The following is a 17,275-nucleotide window of genomic DNA, read 5'->3' as shown; positions in this document are numbered from 1 at the left end:
ACATACTATCCGCCCCCGAACCACGATAAGAACGAGAACTAGACTCACGGAAACGTCCGGAAGAAGAACGGCGCGGGAACTGAGGAGTACCTGGGACATACTCAGTATCAAAAAACTCCTCATCACTACCCTGAAACATAACCGGCGACGAGAGGGCCGGGCCAGCCGTGGGTTGGGGAACCGCCGTATCCGAGGGGGCCAAAACTATGGGTGCAGAGGAAGGGGCCGGAGCTACATCACCACCGACCACTGCAGGAGGTGCAGCACCACACCCAAACCACCTAGTCAACCTGCCAGGAGGCGGAGGTGGCGGAGGCATGGGCTCTATGGGGGGAGGTAACAATATGGGGGCAGGAACCGCAAGCTGGGCCGAATCAGCTGCAGCACTGGGCCCAGCCAAAATAGTGGGTGCCGATAGGGCCATAGACTCAGCCGAGGGGGGAGGGGCTAGAACCCCCACGGCCTGAGTGACAGCCGCTGAGTGTGCAGGCCAGCGCCGGGACCCGGCGGCCGCACTGCCACGCACACTCGCAGCACGCCGCCCGGTACGTGCAGGAGCCCGGGGGGCGCGAGAAGCAGCTGAGGCGGCCCCCCGCGACGGAGCCCTGCTCCGAACACTGGGGGCCGGACTAGGAGAGAGCCGGTCGGGAGGCCTCGCCGCCCTGCTAGGGCGGGTAGAGACCGCCCGACCCAGCACAGAGGAGGCTGAGGCCTGGCCTGGCGCCCTGCTCGTATTGAGCAGGGATGCCACCCAGTCAGTCCCTTCCTCACTCACCTTGCGGTGCAGCAGCTCCAGGAGCTGCTGACGCTGGGTGTCTTCGGATATCACACGGACGAGGAGATGGACTTCCTTCGACGCTGGCGGGGATCCGAAAGGAAGTCCCCGCCCAGCGCCGAAGGTTATGAAGGGGATGGAGCGTGGCTCCGCCCCCCCCCATCCGCGTCACCACGGCGACGTCAGACGCCGGGAGGGGAGCAAAAGGGGAGGAGGACGCATGCGCAAAACGCGCACAGTCAGAGCCCGGGCCGCTTAGGCAACGGCCCGGACCTAAGCTTGGGGTAAAAACTCACTATATAGAGGGAAGACTTTTCAGGAGTAGTGATAAGTCAAGCTGAATGGAATCGTTCCATGTGGTGGTCTGTCCATGTCATCTCAGTAAGAGGCTATTGCGTCACAACGACGTGCAGGTGCAAGTGTTGATTGTAGAAACAGCAGCATCACTTCGTGGGAGCTCCTGGTGACTCAACTCCTTGATACTGTGTGCTAAGCTGCTGTAAAGAGTAGAAGATCAGGGCCAAGCAAAGAAATGTAAAAACTGACCCTTCAAAGTATGTCCTTGAGTGTATTTCTATGCTCATTTGCTTTGTATTAATTTAACCCAGTGGTTGAACCTAGCTTTTCTGCTGCCTGAGGCGGACGACAGAAAGGCGCTGGTTGCTAGTGGTAACATTACAGTGAATACAGTGCGTAACATTTTGTGTAAGGAAAATGTTTGTTATTGTACCGTGTTAGGCAGTGGTTATGAAATATAAAAAAAAAACTTGCAAGTCTTCAGTAGGTGATACCTTTTTTAATGGCTAACTCATAATGATGACAGAATATGACGTTTCAAAGCTTACTCTGGGCTTCTTCTTTAGATATATCTAAACACTTTCTGCAGGCTGCATATTTATGTACAACTGGATACATAGGGATAGGATTACAGGGGGGAGAGGCTTATTACTATCTCCCTATATTATAAAAATGAATTTCTGTCTGTCTGTCTGTCTGTCTGTCTGTGCTCTAATGCGAACCAAACGACTGGACCGATTTTCACCAAATTTGGTACAGAGACACTTCAGGTATCCGGGAAGGTTTAAGATGAGACTCCAACTCGCTCGGACGTACCGTTGCTGAGATACAGCATTCCAAACACAGTGCCCCCCCTTAGCCAATACAAACCTGCAAGACTTTCACTCATATTCCAACTGCAATACACACGGTCACTCCACATGCACAATACAACACTGATATCCAAACTGAGATACACGCATCACAGGATTAGATACACAGATCAGCACACAGTATCACACGCCAGAGGATTAGATACACGGGTCTGCACACAGTCCCACAGACCAGAGGATTAAATACGCGCTTCTGCACACAGTTCCACACACTGAAGGATTAGATAAGTGCGTCTGCACACGGTTCCACATACCGAAGGATTAGATACAGGCGTCTACACACAGTTCCACACTCCAGAGGATTAGATACGCACGTCTGCACAGAGTACCACATGCCGTAGAATTAGCTACACATGTCTACACACAGTTGCACACTCCAGAGGATTAGATACGCGCGTCTACACACAGTACCACATGCCATAGGATTACATACACGTGTCTGCACACAGTTGTACACGCCATAGGATTAGATACATGCGTCTGCACACAGTACCACATGCCGTAGGATTAGATACGCGCCTCTTCACACAATACCACACAGGGGAGGATTAGATACACGTGTCTTCACACAGTTGTACACGCCATAGGATTAGATACACGCGTCTGCACACAGTACCATATGCCGTAGGATTAGATACGCACCTCTTCACACAATACCACACAGGGGAGGATTAGATACACGTGTCTTCACACAGTTGTACACGCCATAGGATTAGATACACACGTCTGCACACAGTACCATATGCCGTAGGATTAGATACGCGCCTGTTCACACAATACCACACGGGAGGATTAGATACACGTGTCTTCACACAGTTGTACACACCATAGGATTAGATACACGCGTCTGCACACAGTACCACATGCCGTAGAATTAGATACACAGATCAGCACACAGCACCACATGCCGTAGAATTAGATACACGGGTCTGCACACAGTCCCACACACCAGAGGATTAAATACGTACTTCTGCACACAGTTCCACACACTGAAGGATTTGATACGTGTGTCTGCACACGGTTCCACATGCCGAAGGATTAGATACAGGCGTCTACACACAGTTCCACACTCCAGAGGATTAGATACGCGCATCTGCACATATTTGTACACGCCATAGGATTAGATACACGCATCTGCACAGAGTACCACAGGCCTTAGGATTAGATACACGCGTCTACACACAGTTCTACACTCCAGAGGATTAGATACGCGCGTCTGCACACAGTTGTACACGCCATAGGATTAGATACACGCGTCTGCACACAGTACCACATGCAGTAGGATTAGATACGCGCGTCTACACATAGTTCCACACGCCGAAGGATTAGATACGCGCCTCTTCACACAATACCACACAGGGGAGGATTAGATACGTGTGTGTGCACACAGTACCACACTTTGGAGGATTAGATACATGCCTCTGCACACAGAACCACATGCCATAGGATTAGATACGTGCGTCTGCACACAGTTCCACACGCCATAGGATTAGATACGCGCGTCTGCACACAGTACCACATGCCGGGGGATTGGATACATGCGTCTGCACACAGTTCCACACGCCGTAGGATTAGATACGCGCCTCTTCACACAATACCACACAGGGGAGGATTAGATACGTGTGTGTGCACACAGTACCACACTTTGGAGGATTAGATACCTGCCTCTGCAAACAGTACCACAAGTCAGAGAATTAGATACGCGTCTCCGCACACAGTACCACACGGGGGAGGATTAGATACGCGCGTCTGCACACAGTACCACAAGTCAGAGAATTAGATACGCGTCTCCGCACACAGTACCACACGGGGGAGGATTAGATACGCGCGTCTGCACACAGTACCACACGGGGGAGGATTAGATACGCGCGTCTGCACACAGTACCACACGGGGGAGGATTAGATACGCGTGTCTGCACACAGTACCACACGGGGAGGATTAGATACGCGCGTCTGCACACAGTACCACACGGGGGAGGATTAGATACGCGCATCTACACACAGTACCACATGCCATAGGATTAGATACGCGCGTCTGCACACAGTACCACATGCTGGGGGATTGGATACGCGCGTCTACACACAGTTCCACACGCCGTAGGATTAGATACGCGCCTCTTCACACAATACCACACAGGGGAGGATTAGATACACGTGTCTTCACACAGTTGTACACGCCATAGGATTAGATACACACGTCTGCACACAGTACCACATGCCGTAGGATTAGATACTTGCATCTAAACACAGTACTACATGGGGAAGGATTAGATACAGCTTTACTCCAGGTATCCATAACAACTGATCACAGGTTTTTCACTGACATTCAAAATGAGATACACATAATCACATGACGCTTATGGACATACACACAAACCACATACAAAATACACCAATGCAAAATTGGACAATTCTTATGGGGCCACTACACAAACATAAAATGTAATATACCCGTGCGAAGCCGGGTCCTCCCTCTAGTATACATATAAAAACAAATAATCAGTTCCCAGTTTCTTTATCTTTATGGCTGTCTTAGTTCAGTGATTTGTATAGAATGACATAAACCCATGTGATGCATTCATTCCATTATCCGGAGTCTTAAATAGGGTCATGCACGTGTATTCATAAATCATTCGCTGTTTTCTTGATTTAAAATTCCCTCTTAAAATCTAAATTTTCATGTCATTGGTGATATTACTGATCTTCCTGGCAGAAATGTTTTGGCACAGGAAGATCCATTCTCTGTTGTTTAATTGTATGGCGATGTGAATTGATTCTCATTCTGAGTTTCTGGCTGGTCTCTCCAACATACAGATTTTCAGTGGAATATTTGGTGCACATTATCAAATACACTACATTAGGTGTGTTACAGGTGTGGGTTATATGTGACGACCAGGGGCACCCGATTGTTTTCCTGTTTGGTATTGTATTTTAATAAATCCGATCTTGGTATTCTAGTGGCCCTGGTGATTTGGTTATGAACTGTTCTTAGATGGTAACCTTGCCTCAAGAATGTGTTTTTGAGTCCTCCAAGGTGTTCGTCTCTATCTGCAGGGTTTGAACATATGCGATGATATTTGATGTCCTGGCTGTACACAATGGAGTTCTTTATGTGTTTAGGATGAAAGCTATCCCATCTTAGGTAGGTAGGGCGGTCAATTGGTTTCCAATACAGCGGATGTCTCAGTTTTGTTGTCCTGTATGTTAATGACTGTATCTAGGAAGTTTATTTCAGTGAACTGGTTGAATTGTTCATGGAACGTTTTAAGCTGTTGTTCAGACCCAGTCCAAATGATTAGGATATCGTCAATGAAATGGTAGTAGGCCCGGGGCCTGGTGGTGCAGGTGGATAGAAAGTTGCATGAAGAGATTAGCGTACTGTGTCGCCATTTTGCTCCCCATTGCGGTGTCGGTCTGCTGTAGATAGATGCAGTCACCAAAAGAAAAGTAATTGTGGGTGAGGATGAATTTTGTCAATTTCACCACCGATTCAGCGTTCATACTTTGCTTTTCCATGAAAAACTGGCAGGCATTTACACCGTCCTGGTGTGGGATGTTGGAGTACAATGATTCTACATCCATGGTGGCCAGAATGGTTCCATCTGGGAGGGGACCTATAGTGGATAGTTTATTTAATAGGTCTGTGGTGTCCTGAAGGTAGCTGGCTGTATCCTTCACTAAGGGTTTAAGAGTACCCTCCACCCATCCAGAAATCTGTTCAGTGAGGGTGCCAACACATGAAATGATCAATCTCCCTGGGTTCCCAGGTTTGTGCAGTTTTGGAAGCATATAAAAGGTCCCCGTCCTTGGACTTGCTGGTATGAGGTCACTTAGGCTTGCTGCTCCATTAGATAGGCCGGAGATAACCTTTTTCAGATTTTTTGGAATACTCCTCTGTGGGATCTGAGTCCAACTTGGAGTAGTAGTGTGTGTCAGTCAGTTGTCTGCGTGCTTCCTGTATGTAGTCGGATGTGTTCATCATGACTATGGCACCACCTTTGTCGGCTGGCTTAATGATGATGTCTTTGTCATTTCTCAGGAATTGTATGGCCCTTCTTTCCTGGGCAATGATGTTAGATAGCAGTCTTTTGTTTGTATCCAGTATAGTTGATTTGACCATGTGTCTGAAGCAGTCTATGTAATTATCCAGATCAAAATTTCGTCCAGTAGGAGGTGTCCAATCAGATGTCTCCTTTTTTGTTAAGATTTGAACCTCTGAAGGGGTAGGTTGGGTCTCCTCTGTGTTATGAAAATATTCCCTCAGTCGCAGTCTCCTGAAAAAATCCTCCATGTCACTGCACAGTTCAATTTTATCCATGGTTTTAGAAGGACAAAATGAAAGTCCCCTGGAGAGTACCCCAAATTCTGCTTTGGTGGGTTCATAAGTAGAGAGATTGATAACACAGTTCAGTGTTTCCAAATCCGCGTGTGAGTGGTCCCGGTTGTTAGGTATAGAAGAGTACTATCAGGAGGGGGCGTTCCTCCCCGCTATCACAGTACAGCGCTATAGGCACTACTGTGAGGAAGGGTGTCCCTGACTGACTTTCAGGAACGCCCTTCTAACGGTGAAGAGCTACAGCATGATAGCTCTTCACCTGGGGCACAGATCGAGAAAGCCAACAGTGTGCTGAATTATAGCGGCTTTCTAGCGGTATATAAAACCGCATGTGCCCCGACTCATGAAAGGTCCTCTTTAAATAGTGCCCCTTATTAATAATACCCCTCCTTATATTAATAATGCCCCTAATAGCATCTATATATACCCCTCTTGTATTAATGATATGCAGTATCTATATAAGGGCTTTTAGGGGCATTATTAATACAAGGGGGGTATTTATATAAGGGCTATTAGGAACATTAATAATACAAGGGGGTATTTATATAAGGGCTATTAGGAACATTAATAATACAAGGGGGGTATTTATATAAGGGCTATTAGGAACATTAATAATACTAGGGGGGGTATTTAGATAAGGGCTATTAGGAACATTAATAATACAAGGGGGGTATTTCCTGGGATTGGAAGCTCATCTGAATATTTCTGGTGCATTCTGGGAAGAGGAGAAGAGTCGCCTTAATCTTATTGATTGCTGGGAATTGCTGGGTCTCGCTGGTTAGAGGACATTGCAAAACCTGGGATTGGAAGCTCATCTGAATATTTCTGGTGCATTCTGGGAAGAGGAGAAGTGTCTCGGCCTTTTGGCTAAGATCAAGTGTATTCCTGGTGCTGTGTAGTGTGACAGGACTGCCAGATCTTAGCCGGAGGTGCCCCGGGTACCCTCTACTCGGCCTTGCAGGGAAAGTCAGGTTTATAGCCTGGCTGGAACTGCATGCTGCTATAGGGTTTGAGGCTTAGTCCCGGGGCAACGAGGAGCGATCACCTGGATAATCTATTGATTTTCGCAGGCTTGGCTGAGACGGTGTTGGTGACCATGGAGCTAAAGAGGAAGAAGTTCTGCTTGCGGTTCTTCCCCAAGAAAGAGGCTTCCTTGGACGCTTGGGATGAGACGATGATGGCTAAAATCCTGATGGATGATCTGATGATGACCAGAGATGACGTCCTTGCGATGCAGTGGAATTCCGCCAGAGGTTCTTCTGATGTCACATTCAAGTCGGAGCTCCTGTGCTCGGAGGCCTTCCGGAGGTGGAACGAAGGAGGTTTCGTTGGGATCAGGAACCGAGTGGCTTGCTTGACCTCCTTGCAAGGCGGATGGAGAACATTGGTGGTATCCATGGACGACCCGTTTGTGACGACTTCGGAAATTTTGAACTTTGTGAAGTTGTGCGCACCGGTATGCAGATTCAAGAAAGACTTGTTGAACAAGGTTGGTTTTTGGACTGGCAGAAAGAGGTTCTCCGTCTGGATTAAAGAGGAGGACCTAAGCCGGTTTGATGGGGACATTGAGTTCGGTGGAAACACTGGATATTGTTATTGGGAGGGTCTTGGTAAAAGATCCTCCAGTATGGACAAAGTAAGGACTGATAAAGAAGAAACAAAGACTGATTGTAAGGACTTTGTTTGTGATTCAGGACCCAAGATGGGAAAAACAGAGACTGTGTGTGGGACTCAAAAAACAGAGCCCAGCTCTGATGTTTCTCTTACAGATTCACCTTCAATGCGGAGGGTGGGGGAAACTTTGTCTTATGGGGTGTTGTGTGAATTTAACACAGAAAAATGTTTGGAGGAGGTTGTACCGTTTAAAAAAGTATGTAAAATGAAGGCAAAGGTAACTGAAATAATAAAGGTAGAAAAAGCAGAATATTGGGATGGGATAGAGGCAAAATACAAAAAGCCTAGTGAGGAAATGGTAGATGTATTGTTGTGTAAAATAATTGAAGATCAGGATGTATTGCGAGAAGAGTTAGAAAACTTTAATAAGGAAAGGTACCATGCTGTGAGGGATTTTCATAGGGATCATGAGGGTTTTTTCAACAGGTACTTAATTAATGACCCTATAGTTAGGGAAGCACTAGATAAATTATGCTTGAGTGAGGTAGATATGACTGCACTATTTCTTCTTGCTATGCAGGGGGGATATCCAACAAGTGTTAGGAAAAAAAGTCATGGAGGTAAATATAGGAAAAGTGCAGAAGCTCAGGAGGAAATGGTAAAGAGATTGAATACGGATTGGTCAATGAATTAATATGTTGGAAACTGCTAATATGTTGGAAAAATGCTTAATATGATGTGATATGTAAACAGGTATGTGTTTGTATGTGTAAATGATTTATTTTTGTATAAAATGTTAAGTTGATGTGTATTGATAAAATGTTAACTAAAGATGCTACCCTTTGTGGTAGATTTCAACTTAAAAAAAAAATCTGTTCTTATCAGAAGTAGTTAGTAGGCGAAACTGCTGGTGAGCCGGGTCCGCGACCAGTCACAGCAGGAGTAGGCCGAAAGCTATGGAGATCTGAACGGAGAACCACTTGAGGCGTTGTTGATGGGGGACGTGGTTAGTACGCCGGCTCCGCCAGTGGTTTTAGCGTCGGGCCACTGTAGGGGGCTGGCAGAACGCCACTGACGCTGTCAACACGACCACCAAGGGGGACAGGATGCTCCCTTGGGGATCTTACCATGGGTCGGTGAAGCGCTCGAAGGTCTCTGGTGTCGTGCCCTGGGGGTTGAGTGGCCCCCAGGGTGCCTTAAATCACTGGGCGTGGGAAACCCACTGATTTGGGCACTATTGCGTGGCACTGGATTACACCATTTGAGCACACCACTCCTTAATGCCTGGTTTACCAGCTTTGGAGTAATTTTTATAGATCCGGCGGTAAACCGGGCTCTGAAAGGGCACTTTACCACTTATTAAGTGTTTTTCTCACGTTTTTTATTTTCACTCTGTCACCTTTTTGTGTGTCGACGAAGGGATGCTGTACCGTTTTGGGACGCTTCCTGACGGTGTCTGGGGATGAGGCCTGTAATGGGTCTCTCCCCTCTTTCAGCTGACCTGTCCTGGGGAACCATGGCAGGCGCAGACCTCTTGCCTGAGCCAAGGAGTATCTCTGGTGGTGGCAGCCCGGAGAGAAACTTGGCGACTGGTAATCCTGAGTACCCTTGGTGGTGGCAGCCCGAGGGGAAAACGGATGTTGGTAGGGCCATCCTGCTCCGGCAGATGGCCCTTTCGGATACTCGACCCCACTCGGTTACCTTTTGGTCCTTGTGGGGAAGAGTTTGAGTCAGGAACCTCTCTCCCCTTTAGGGGAAGGGTGCGTTTTTTGGTGAGCATCCTGGGCACGTTTTTTTTAGTGTGGCACCCACACTTTTTTCGTGCACTTGGTGTTTTTGATTTGGCACAGACGGAGACCTTCGATAAAAAAAAAAAAAAAAAAAAAAAATTCTGGGAAGAGGAGAAGAGTCGCCTTAATCTTATCAATTGCTGGGTCTCGCTGGTTAGAGGAAGAAAAAAAGCAAAAAAAAACAAACCAAAACATATACAAGATCATTCATCCAAATTTAATGAGCAACATGGAAGAGGAGAAAACCCACATGGTGAGCTGCAACACTTGCTATATGTTTACAGATCTGCCGGACCATAAAGCCAACTTCACCTGTATGAAATGTAAACTAGTGGCCCTTTTAGAAGAAAAAGTGCAGAGGTTAGAAGAAAGAATAGTGACGTTGAGAAGCATCAAAGAAAGTGAGGTCTTCATTGATGAAGCTGAAGCAAGCCTCCAGAACACAGTAGGGGATGAAAGTGCTAGAGAGCCTACAGCTGCAGAGACTGATGCAAGTCCCCCGAATACAGTAAGGGAAGAATACTTGAGAGAACCTACAGAGGCAGAAAACTGGACACATGTGACCAAGAGATGCAAATGGATCACAAGGCCATCACCACTCACACAGCTAAGTAACCAATATGAAACTCTCATGCAGGCGGATGAAAATGACAAAAATAACCTATCAGCAAAGGAAGAAACAAAAGTCACCCAGAGACAATCAGGTGCAACAAGAAATGGTGTTGCAAGGAAGAAAAGAAGAGTAGTGGTTATGGGTGACTCACTTCTAAGAGGCGCAGAGGCAGCTGTCTGCAGGCCAGACTTAACCGCACGAGAAGTATGCTGCCTCCCAGGAGCAAAAATCAAGGATGTGGCCGATAGGATACCAAGCCTCCTCAGCTCCAAGGACGACTACCCATTCCTACTGATACATGTGGGTACAAACGACACGACAAAAAATGATTTACCAACTATCTATAAAGACTTTGAAAATTTGGGGAAGACAGTGAAGGAACTGGATGCACAGGTAGTATTCTCATCAATCCTCCCAGTTGATGGTCATGGCATCAGGAGATGGAATACAATACTAGAGGTAAACACCTGGCTTCGATGGTGGTGCCGAGAGCAAGGATTTGGATTTTTGGACCATGGCGTGAATTACCTCTACGACGGACTCCTTGCTAGAGACGGGATACATCTCACAAAACCTGGGAAAAACATATTTGCCAGAAGACTTGCCACACTCATCAGAAGGGCTTTAAACTAGAAGAAGAGGGGATGGGAAGAAAAAAGAAAGACAAGAACATGCAGCTAAAAGACATACTTAACAAGGTTACTAGATGTGGTAAAGAGGACCCAAGACAGGATACTCAGAAGGAAATTACGAAAAAGGATACAACAGAGCACAATCTGAAATGTTTTTACACAAACGCACAAAGTATGGGAAACAAACAAGGAGAACTAGAGCTGATGATACACAAGGAAAACTATGACGTCATCGGCATCACAGAAACCTGGTGGAACGACATGCATGATTGGAACATACAGATGGAAGGATACAACTTATTCAAAAAGAATAGAACTAATAAAAGAGGGGGTGGAGTTGCATTGTATATTAAAAAAGAACACATCTCCACAGAAATTACAGTTTTACAGAATGATAATCTACTGGAAATTATTTGGGTAGTAATTCAAGGGAAAAACAATGATAAGGACATCATACTAGGCATTTATTACAGACCACCAGGACAGACAGAAGACATGGATGAGATTTTTTCACAGCAAATGACCACGCTCTCAAAGAAACATGAAATAGTGATCATGGGAGACTTCAATTACCCTGACATTCATTGGGAAACCCACACAGCCAAGAGTAAAGGCTCCATCAAATTTTTATCCTCTCTAGCAGACAACTTCATTGCCCAGCTAGTAGAAGAAAACACGAGAGGAACATCCATTTTGGACCTAGTCCTAACCAACAAAGAGCACATGGTTAAGGGACTACGGGTAGCAGGGACACTGGGATTCAGCGATCATGCTATACAGGTAGTCCTCGACTTACGACGTTGATCCGTTCCTGCGCGGCGTCGTAAACCGAATTTCGACGTAAGTCGGAACCTACCATACCGACGCCGCGTAGGAACGGATCAACCTCCCCCCCCCTTTAAAACTTACCGTACGGTGCAGGGTGGGCGGGCGGGCATTCAGGCCTCCTCTTCCTCCGATGTTCCGTCCTCCTCCGGCGCTCGCAAGCTGATAATGGCCTGGGCGCATGCGCAGTAGCCGTAATAGAAGCATCATGATACTGCGCATGTGCCCTGGCCATTATCAGCTTGCGAGCGCCGGAGGAGGACGGAACATCGGAGAAAGAGGAGGCCTGAATGCCCGACCGCCCGCCCACCCTGCACCGTACGGTAAGTTTCACATTCTGTTTCAGGGTTTTATTTTACAAGCTCACTTGTAACAGCAAGCTGCCAGCATTGATTTTCCGCAGGCTAGTCCTTGCTAGCTGGGAGTGCTGGCAGTTTTCTGTTACAAGGGAGCTGTCGTAACGACGAAACGTCGTAAGCCGAGACCGTCGGAACCCGAGGACTAACTGTACTTGAGTTTGGGGTTGCAAGAAGAAGAAGACCTGAGAAGACACAGATTTCAAGGCTCGACTTTAGCAGGGCAGACTTCAAGAGCCTGAAGGCAAGGGTTAGCAGAATTCCATGGTGCAAAATTCTTAAGCACAAAAATGCACATGAAGGGTGGGAAATCTTCCGTAGGGAAATCATTAAAGCACAGGAACTAACAATACCTAGAAGGAAGAAAAATGGGAAGCACCTAAAAATACCAGGATGGATGACCAAAAAATTACATAACCTGCTAAAAAGGAAAAAAGAAACATACAAAAAGTGGAAGATGGGAACTATACCTAAGGAAGAGTACACAGCAGTCTGTAGACTCTGCAAGACAAGCATCAAAGGAGCTAAGGCTGAACACGAATTGAAGCTTGCAAAAGAGGCAAAGAGTAAGGTAAAAGGATTTTGGGGATATGTTAAAAGCAAAAGAAAAGTTAAGGAGACCATTGGAGTCCTGAAGAATGACAAAGGAGAAACAGTTAACATGGTGGAACAGCAGGTGGAGCTACTAAATTCATATTTTGTATCCGTCTTCTCCCAAGAAGCTAATGGAAATATCGACATTAATGGTGATGGAGATGAGGGGAAGGAGAACTCCAAGCTGACTATAAGCGAAGGTCTGGTAAGAGAGCACTTAGCCAAGTTACAGGAAACCAAGTCCCCAGGACCAGATGATTTTCACCCTAGAGTCCTGAAAGAGATAGTAGAGGAAATAACAGAACCCCTCGCTATAATCTTCGGTAAGTCATGGGAAACAGGAGTGGTCCCTTTAGATTGGAAAAGGGCAAATGTTGTCCCCATCTACAAAAAGGGGAAAAGGGACGATCCAGGAAATTACAGGCCGGTAAGTCTGACCTCGATAGCAGGAAAAATCTTTGAGCAAATTGTCAAGGAACATTTACTTCGGTACCTGGATGGGAAGGCATTAATTAACCAGAGCCAGCACGGCTTTATGACCAATAAATCTTGTCAGACTAACCTGATTTCCTTCTACAACAAAATCACTGAATGGTTGGACCAAGGGAATGCCGTGGACATAGTATATCTTGACTTCAGTAAGGCATTTGATAAAGTATCACATAACCTTCTTATTGAAAAAATGATTAAGTATGGCTTTGACAAAAAATCAGTTAGGTGGATTCACAACTGGCTTAATGATCGGGCACAACGAGTAATACTAAATGGCTACACATCGAACTGGAAGAAAGTCAAAAGCGGGGTGCCGCAGGGCTCTGTTCTGGGCCCAGTACTTTTTATAAATGATCTGGACGATGGAATTATTGGGGAACTCATAAAATTTGCAGATGATACGAAGATAGGAGGAATAGCCAACACTAGAGAGGAGAGAGAGTGTATTCAAAAGGACTTAGACACACTGGAACAATGGGCTGAGGCGAACAAAATGGTATTTAACAGGGACAAATGCAAAGTTCTACATCTGGGTAACAGAAATGTAAAAAACATATATAGTATGGGAGGAATAGAACTAAGTGATAGCATAGGGGAAAAGGACTTGGGCATAATAGTAGATCACAAATTCAACATGAGGCAACAGTGCGGTGCTGCTGCAAAAAAGGCGAATAAAATTCTGGGATGTATTAAGACAAGCATTGAATCTAGATCAAGAGAGGTCATTATTCCGCTGTACTCTTCCCTGGTCAGACCACACCTGGAATACTGTGTACAGTTCTGGGCGCCTCAATTCAAGAAAGACATCGATATATTGGAGCAAGTCCAGAGAAGAGCAACCAAAATGGTGGAAGGTCTGCAAACCATGTCCTATGAGGAGCGGCTAAAAGAACTGGGATTGTTTAGTTTGCAGAAGAGAAGGCTGAGGGGAGATTTAATAGCAGTCTACAAATATCTGAAAGGTAGTCACAGTGCAGAGGGATCTACCCTATTCTCATTAGCACAAGGAAGTACAAGAAGCAATGGGATGAAACTAAAGGGAAAGAGATACAGATTAGACATTAGGAAAAACTTTCTGACAGTGAGGGTAGTGAGAGAGTGGAATAGGCTGCCACGGGAGGTGGTGGGCGCTCCATCAATGGAAATCTTCAAGCGGAATCTGGATAAACATATAGCTGGGATGATTTAGGAAGACCTGCACTCGCAGGGGGTTGGACCCGATGGCCCTTGAGGTCCCTTCCAACTCTACCATAAGAATAAGAATAAAAAAAGAATAAGAATAAGAATTATATAAGGGCTATTAGGAACATTAATAATACAAGGGGGTGATGAAGATGAATGAAAAGAGATGATCTGCGGACACTCCTCGAGCCTTAAAACATTCGTAGCTTTATTCCATATGAGTTAAAAAATAGTATACACAAAGTGTCCAAAGGAAAATACACACAACGCACTGTGTGTATTTTCCTTTGGACACTTTGTGTATACTATTTTTTAACTCATATGGAATAAAGCTACGAATGTTTTAAGGCTCGAGGAGTGTCCGCAGATCATCTCTTTTCATTCATCTTCATCAGCTGATTTCCTCTCCGGTCCGGAGGCAAGATCTTGCACCTCCATAGAAGCCACAGATAGTGGTAAGACGCAGCTCCTTTACTTCAAATACAAGGGGGTATTTATATAAGGGCTATTAGGAACATTAATAATACTAGGGGGGTATTTATATAAGGGCTATTAGGAACATTAATAATACAAGGGGGGTATTTATATAAGGGCTATTAGGAACATTAATAATACAAGGGGGGTATTTATATAAGGGCTATTAGGAACATTAATAATACAAGGGGGGATATTTATATAAGGGCTATTAGGGGCAATATTAATACAAGGGGGGAGGGTTGGAGTGCTGGGGGGGTTGGGGAAGGGGGAGGGGGGCTTTTGAATGTCTGTCTGGCCCATCCAGACATTCAAAAGCCCCCTCCCCCTTCCCCAGCACCCAAACCCCTCCCCAGCACTCAAAGCCTTCCCCCAGTACCCCCCCATCATCATCATCAATCTAGTAGGATACGGGATAAATACTTGACCGTGTGCATGGCATTATGAAGTCTGAAGACTACCAACAAATTTTGCAGCATAATGTAGGGCCCAGTGTGAGAAAGCTGGGTCTCCCTCAGAGGTCATGGGTCTTCCAGCAGGACAATGACCCAAAACATACTTCAGGTCAGCACTAGAAAATGGTTTGAGAGAAAGCACTGGAGACTTGTAAAGTGGCCAGCAATGAGTCCAGAACTGAATCCCATAGAACACCTGTGGAGAGATCTCAAAATGGCAGTTTGTAGAAGGCCCCCTTTAAATCTCAGGGACCTGGAGCAGTTTGCTAAAGAAGAACGGTCTAAAATTCCAGCAGAACATTGTAAGAAACTCATTGATCGTCACCGGAAGCGGTTGTTCGCAGTTATTTTGTTTAAAGGTTGTGTTACCAAGTATTAGGCTGAGGGTGCCAATACTTTTGTCCAGCCCATTTTTGGAGTTTTGTGTAAAATGATCAGTGATTAGCCTTTTTTTTTTTCATTCTCTTTTGTGTGTTTTCATTGCAAGCAAAATATATGAAGATATTAATACCAAAGAGTTTGTTCTGGAAGAAACTGAGTATTATCTGACAGAATTGCAGGGGTGCCAATACTTTTGGCCAACACTGTATACGTGCTCCCAAGGTGGCACTTCAGTAGCCGAGGACATAGTTACTATGTCCTCCCTACTAATGCCGATATCTCTGGACTGCATAAACATATCTTGATGCTTTAAAATGCATTTTAAAGAAGAGAATCTCATCTTGAAAATGATACCAGGAACTTGATGATTGAACTTACAGTTTTGGAGCAATTCACTGTTGAAAACGCTATTTGGCATTGAGATCCAACTGCAGATCTCAATTCCCGACAGCGTTTCAACAGTGAATCGCTCCAAAACTTTAAGTTCAATCATCAAGTTCTTTGTATCATTTTAAAGATGAGTTTATCTTCTTTAAAATGTAATTGAAAGCATCAAGATATGTTGATGCAGTCCAAAGATATAGAGCTCTAAAGTGTCCCCCCCTCCTGTCTAAGCAAGTAATTTGCCAACTGTAACAGGAAAGGGAGAAGGGCACGAGCAGCACAGCAGACAGAGAGAGACAGAGAAACAATCTGACTCTGTATATAACTTGTATATGACACCAGGAGGGGGGTGGCAGGGACTCTTCTGTCCCTATTAACTCTTCTCCTGCCAATCAGAGAGCATACTATACATTTGTCTCTGATTGTCACATACAGGTATAATGTAATTCCCCCCTGAGCTTTACTAGTGGGGTATTCTTATGTTATACCCCCTGAACATAACCAGGAAGTTTATTGGTGCTGTGACCCAGACGTTTACCATTGTCCAGGTCGCAGCGCCAAAAAAAAAAGTCACACCAAACACTTACACAACATATACACAAAGTCGCAAAAAAGTTTACAGTTCACCCAATCCCTGTCCTGTCTATACCTGAGCTTTCTAAAGTAAAATACACCTCTAGCGATATCCGTTACATGCTGAATTAATAGTAATAACGATTATCACTAGAGATGAACGTATAGATTGCTAAAATTTTTATAGGGGGGGTGGAAAATAACATTTTTATGTAAGGTCCTATTTAATTTGCATGCACAAAATGGGATGGCACATTTCTACGATTTTGGCGATTCTCTAACACCCGCCCCTGTAACAGGGGTGAACCTGGGCTTTCTGCCGCCTGAGGCGGCGTCAGAAAGCCGCCCCCCCCCCCCCGGAGGAGGGGCGGAGTCGCAAGAAAGGGGTGGGGCCATGTGGAAGGGGGCAGGGCCGAGCGGAAAGGGGGCGTGAGCAAGCGACGTTCGCAGGCAGAGAGCAGGAAGGGAGAATACCTGCTCTCTGCCTGAGTGTGAGGGGTGGCCGCTGGAGGAAGCAGAGGGGCTAGGTTCACCACTGGGGGCATAATAGTGGTTGCAGAGGGACTCTGATGCTCTTTTTTTTAAAGTACCCCCCCCCCTTTTTTTTATAACATACCAGTAAAACCCATA

This window comes from Leptodactylus fuscus, chromosome 11, assembly GCF_031893055.1.
Source record: "Leptodactylus fuscus isolate aLepFus1 chromosome 11, aLepFus1.hap2, whole genome shotgun sequence".
NCBI classification, from domain to species: domain Eukaryota; kingdom Metazoa; phylum Chordata; class Amphibia; order Anura; family Leptodactylidae; genus Leptodactylus; species Leptodactylus fuscus.
The sequence above is the reverse complement of the archived record's forward strand: the minus strand, read 5'-3'. Positions refer to the sequence as shown.